Here is a 5,387-nt window from a genome sequence, read left to right as displayed (position 1 = left end):
GCAGCCGGATCTCTACTATTGTGAGCATCCAATTCATATTCATGATGAAGCCGAATGGAAGATGTGGTGAAATTCAATTAAGTTTCTAAAGGTTTAGTGGAGTGTTCACTCTGAAGATGAAGCAACATGGGAACATGAAGATCAGCTTTGCACTGATTTCCCCAAGCTGTTCTCCAATATGTAAAAACTGCAATATTAATATAGACATCATAAGACTCTTGCCAGTTGTTGAGGCAAGTTTGTTGTGAGGAATTAAAGTCCTATCATCTCGCCCACACCACCCTTGTTTTAGTAGGAATCATGTATTCCTATTGTTCTTATATATGTACACAATCACCATCATCACTTACACAACACCCACTTGTCATCTTGTAGAATCATTGTTCTAGGATTTGCTTGTCTAGGTGAATTTAGCCCTCAGAAACCTAGGAGTTTTCCCGAGGCTCCTAATTCCCCACACTCTACCCGAATTTCGAGACGATATTCTTTTAAAGGGGGAGTTTTGTGATAGCCCAAATTCCTTAATTAGGTAATTAAACATCATGAGCATCATGTTTAATGGTTTTGTGCAATTTTGGGCATGCAATTTAATCAACATAAAATGTTAAAATTAAAAGTAAGTGATTCTTGGTGAAGAATATAAATGGATTTTCCCAAATTTTTGGAAATTATTTTGAAGGCATAAAAATTAGAGCAAGTTGGAAAAGGATGCATTTTTTTAAGAATAATTTGAATTTGGCTCATGTTTTTTGGGTCAAACCAATTCAAAGTGGTTACTCATTAATTTTAAATTCAAACAAAAAATTTCCCATAATTTTTGGGGCCTTGGAAAATCTCCAATTGGACCAGAAAAGTGATTTGGGATATTTTTCTCGGGTGGTCACTATTCATCAGGCCCACCTTGTTATCCTCTTCTCTCTCTCTCTCTACCTCTCAATCGCACAGCTCTCTAGTGGCCGCCAATTTTGTTGACTCGGGTGGCCGGTCGTTGTCGCCGGACAAACCGGAGCACAACACCGAGGAGTGGCCACATTCCTTATCCCTCTCCCCTGCCCTCACAACTCTCCACTCTCTCCCTCACTCCTCTCAAGCTGGCCAGTTCTTCTGAGCATAGCGGAGAGCAGAGAGTAGCCAGCACAGCATGGCTGCTGCCACCAAATCTGCCATGCCTGAGTGCCAATCTGTCGAGCCCAAGCCACAAGAAGCACCAAGGAAGGTCTCCGAGCCCGTTCCCTGCTATTTTCCCCTCCTTCTCTGGCCGCAATAGGTTCACCGACGCTTCTTCCTCATCTTTGGCTGACTCTTTCCGCACCTCACCGCCGAGCCATCAAGAAACTGCCTCTCCGGACCAACCGACACTTTGGTGAGCTTCCCCATCCCCCGTAGATCCTACAACACGCATCCGTTTTTCTTTGGCGTGTCACCGACCCGTGTCTCCACAGCGACCGAACCGCCAATGCCCATGGCCGCACATCGCCAGCCTAGTTCCGATCGGGCCAATCAGCCAAAGAACGCGCCGTTATGTTCGCCGTCTCACATAGATGCTTGGAGCATCCTTGGTCGGGCTGTTTTGACCACTGTTTCGTCGTTGGCTTGCTGAACTGCGTCACTGCCATGTTGCCTTCGTTGTACGCCACCACTAGACATCCTCACGTGCCTTAGCCGGGTCCACGTGCACATGTTAAAGCCGTTGCTACCCTCCCCGGCCACCTGCACTGCGCCGCTCGCTGCCAGTAGACCACGCTAGAGCCACCGGCTAGCCAGCTCGGGCTGTGCAGCCATGGCTCAGGGCCATTTGACCGAAGTGAAAAGTCCAGGCCCACATTTCAAGACTGTGGTTGGTTGACTCTGAGTAGGAAAAAAGGTTTAGGGGTTTAAATAACTGGTTAAATCATAAAATGGGAAATATAATTGTTTTTCAATGGTTACATTGGCTGAAACATTGTAAAATGCATAAGAAGCAATATATGGCTCCAAAAATTATGGATCCAATTTTGCTAGCCTTGTTTTGTCATACTCTACATGCTAAAAATACTATGAAATATATACTGGATATCCTATAATTAAAGAAATGTGTTTAGGCTTTAATAAATCATAGTTCAATATTGGTAACTCCAAAATTGATGAAATTAGCCTTATTGATCTTCTTATAGTATGGCATGTTCATTAAAAATACTCACACTCATGTTAAACGTAATTAACTTTCTAAATTGAATTGGGCTTGGTTTAAGCTTAATTAAATCCATAAACTATTAAATGTTTAACAATAATTTCAATTAAGGAAATCTTTAATGCTTTAACTCATGACATGATGTATTGAACTATTGTCATACACTGTGGATTATCTAGCATTGCACTATATTCATGCTCATCATTGCACATACTCTTCTTTAGTGAATGAAGGACCAGAGCATGACGAGAGTGCGATCGAGAACAACGCCAACCATCTGCATATCTGTGAGTTCTGTGCGGGAAGTATCAGGCAAACCCTGTAGCATCAAGGAAAGCATCTAAGCATATTGCACCCTTTGTTCAAATTAAATAGTGTCTCAATTGATAAATTATGCTTATGTATGTTTGCATGTTTAGCGAGTCGTTGTTTAGAACCTATGTTGAATTGCATATCCTCTACCTTGAGATGTGGTATCTCCATATCCTTGTAGCCTTAGTAACATGGTCGATGTCTAAGAGTCATTCAAAATGCTTAGCAATGCATAGGTCCTCGGTAGAAGTCGAGCGATGGTGCTGTCGTTGTTCGTGAGCCTAGGGTTACTTTATTGTTTGCAAGTACTATGATGATGATGTTGATGAGGTGTATGAAGTACAAGGATGGGAGGAGTCATCGGGGTAGTTCGGGGGAAGGAACCCGGACACCATAGGCCGCTTTGCATCGTTTAAGCACTGATCATTGGTGTTGTTGGCTCTAGCACTTTCCATACTAACCACAAGCTGATCTAATAGTAGGGTTAGCCGATTATCATACACCATGCTAACACTTGACTTGCGGCCCTATGATACGTAACAGAAAAACATGAGGAGAAGCAAGGTGTTGGGGAGCCGAAGCATGGCCGCGACTTGCTCGCGGTAACCCCGGTGCCATAGGGGCATGTGCAAGTGGTAGTTCCATGTATGAGAAAGATTGTCATGAGTACCCCCCACGTGTGTACTTGGGCAAGTAGCATAAGCCAAATGGTCCTCGTGTCATGTGGGTAAAGTTGTACCCCTGCAGGGTATAAGAACAATTCAAATTGCCGCACTCTCGGTCATGAGCTTGCTTCTATCCATCTGCAACAGTCGTAGAGTTACGAGCTGTGAATTGTGGCATGGTATGTTGAGTGAGTTGGATTTGATTCTATTTACAGTTATGTTGGTAAGTGTTTCGGATATACATTACTATTGTTGGGTATTGCAGGGTACACTAGTATGTCAGTTAAGTATTGTTTCTCACACATATGTGTCTAGATTTCTTACCGCATATGTTTTATTTAACCTTGTGGCCAACTCTTGCTATCTGCTCAATGCATAACCCTTAGAGTCGAGCCATTTATATATACTCTATATGAATTAAGTCTTGCGAGTACCTTCGTACTCACACTGCTCTTTCAGGTTCTATCGATGAGGAAGAGGCAGTGTTTGGCTACTACGCCTGCCGATGTTGGTGGTAGGCATGAGTAGTGCATCCTACTCTACGTGGCGTGTGACTTTTGGGGTGGAGCCTAAAGGCATATGGCTCCACTCTCCTTTTGTTTTTATTAAGGTTTTAATCTTCTGCTGTGTTATTTTTCTTTTGTTGGATAGTTCCTCACACCTGGGATCGGTGGCCTCTGAGGCCCCCTTCCTCACTGTAGCTATTTTGCCGACTTGTGGGCCCCTGACATGTGGGCCCTACTCCTATTACATCTATTAGCCGTGCCATTGCCCAATCCAACCGGGACCCACCGTGGTACCACCAGATCTGGTCAACCCCAAGCGCACCACCGCCGGATCTGTCCTAGGCTTAGCTTGTCAACGTTGGATGTGCAAGCCCCCTAGCCCACAACCTCAAGATCGGTTCGGCCCGAACCTCCACAACGTCATCACCGAGCTCCATGCCGCCGTTGGCTCTTCAATGAGGACAGGAACCTGCTGTCGGATAAAGGCGGCCTAACCGCGCCGTTGACAGATGTGGTCGTACCATTGCATGTTCTGAGGCCATACCATCGCTGAAACCAACCGCTTCTGCCATCCGCACTACCAGCGGATCTCGATGGCCTTGGCTGCTCTGCCATAGGATCTGGGGCGGGTCGACCTAGCAACGCCATTGTTGTCGTTGATTGTTGTTGGTCTGCAGCCACGAATAAGAATGTTGTTGGTAGAGATGGAGATTTGAGTGAGAGAGGAAGGAGTGGAAGAGGCCATGGCAACCTGGAGCCGTCCGTGTCTGTGGAGCTAACACAAGAGAACAAGAGAAGCAAGATGAGTCACATGTGCTGCGCAGTATTGATTCCATGCTCCAGAGGCACAATAGTCAAAACAAGCACAGTGAAATGTGTTGTTGTGTTCAGCTTTTCTAGGAAGGTAGCTACATGCATCTGATGTACACATTTTGTGTCTGACTTATGGGCCATATATTGAGTTGACGTACATGTGTTGAGTACCCTTTGGTCCATACAAGTTCATTTTTGACCTTACACAAACAAAATGGATAATAACAAAAAAAAATTGTTTTTAATTTTGAGTTACTTTCTCAATAAAAAAAAAGCAATTTTGTGCATATGGAACATCGGGTTGACATCACTACCAGTCTTTTACAACCGACAGTGAAGCCTTTTTCATAAAAAAAAAGAAAAAAATAAAAGAAATCGATCTTGTCATGTCACCACTGGACCTCACCATGCCGCTCCCGGTATCGAACGCCATGCAGCTGAATTTAATCAGTTCTCATTAAGCAACTTATGCGTGGTAGCCGTAACAAAGACCGGCTGCCTATTGGACTATAACCTATATCACTTAGCTCTACAATGTACATGTACTAGTTTTACTCTAACTCACTCGCTTTTACTTCACTCTGTAACAACTATGCAGAATTAGATTGACTGCTTTTTAACTTCTTCACCTAATCTCAAATAATATTGTCGTATACATATTGCCAATATATCATCTCCTCTTCTCGTACCAAGTACTAAAGTCCCATAGACGCAGGCAGACGAGTCAATGAACCTAATAAAAAACAATTCGCTATATACATAGAAATTTTCATTGAACTGGTATTGTACCTATTTATATCTCTCAACTCCAAAGTACTTGATAGTTTCAGCAATCCAAGCCCATGTTTTGTGTTCTCACTTTGATTTTTAGTATCATAAATTCCCGAACACGGTATCCGAAATTCAGTGTTATCACGTGAC

General features: G+C 43.6%; 1 long non-coding RNA gene across 1 annotated transcript; it reads left to right on the top strand.

The window, feature by feature from the left end:
- The first annotated feature begins 1,073 nt into the window (after positions 1–1,073).
- LOC133885335 (uncharacterized) lies at positions 1,074–4,636 on the top strand. The gene is made up of 2 exons (XR_009903213.1): positions 1,074–1,363; positions 2,395–4,636. It is a non-coding gene; the product is annotated as an uncharacterized LOC133885335 (long non-coding RNA).
- Positions 4,637–5,387: the final 751 nt, after the last annotated feature.

This window comes from Phragmites australis, chromosome 11 (assembly GCF_958298935.1).
Source record: "Phragmites australis chromosome 11, lpPhrAust1.1, whole genome shotgun sequence".
Lineage (NCBI taxonomy): Eukaryota > Viridiplantae > Streptophyta > Magnoliopsida > Poales > Poaceae > Phragmites > Phragmites australis.
The sequence above is the reverse complement of the archived record's forward strand: the minus strand, read 5'-3'. Positions and strand labels throughout refer to the sequence as shown.